Genomic DNA, 782 nt, shown 5'->3' on the forward strand with positions numbered 1-782 from the left:
ACTTTATTGCAAGATCGACTGGTAAGGAGATACGTAGAGCTCAAATCCCTCTCCCCAATCCAGGGTTTAGAACTAGATTTAAGGGATTGAGGGGAACAGGCTAGTATGTGGAAGTGCCTGTGGGGGCAGGTTTCAGTTAGAAGGCTTGGAACTTAGACATTTACAGTAAAATATGGTAAGGGGCTTCACCATATTTTCTGGATCTTCTGGGCAACAGACCCTTTTGACTCGGCAAGAGTTCCAGCTTTCAGGTTCTGGTCATGTCTTGATCCTTTGATTCCATGGGCAGGGAGTAGCTTTGGTTCCAGATGTTACTGGAGGTCAAAATTTGCTTCTCTGTGCATGCTTCCTTCAGTTGTATGACTTTTGGTCTTATTTTGTTGTCTCTGAAAAGCAACTCACTGTCTTGTTAAGAAGAGGATAAAGCCAGTCTGAGCTGGTTTTGCAGTTACACAGCTGTCTCTCCCTCCAATTTCATTTTCTTCAATGAAAATAAATGGAGCAATAGTCATAGTTTGCTGTTTAAGATTATAGGCTCTACAGTTATATAATTTAGATTTAAGGGCAGCCTCCTACTAAATGTGTGATTTTGGAAAGATTACTTCTTGGAGCCCGAGTTTTCTTCACTATAAAATATGGATAATAATAGTACCCTCTTTACCTCACAGCCTCATTGAAAAGATTAAATGAGATATTGTTTGCAAAGTTCCTGACTTCTAGTAAACTTTGAATAAATATTAGCACTTGTTATAATAGTATATTTTATCATATATCTGTTAGCA

Source organism: Pteronotus mesoamericanus, unplaced genomic scaffold, assembly GCF_021234165.1.
Source record: "Pteronotus mesoamericanus isolate MK-2021 breed Mesoamerican mustached bat unplaced genomic scaffold, CSHL_Meso_final contig_40, whole genome shotgun sequence".
Taxonomy (NCBI): Eukaryota; Metazoa; Chordata; class Mammalia; order Chiroptera; family Mormoopidae; genus Pteronotus; species Pteronotus mesoamericanus.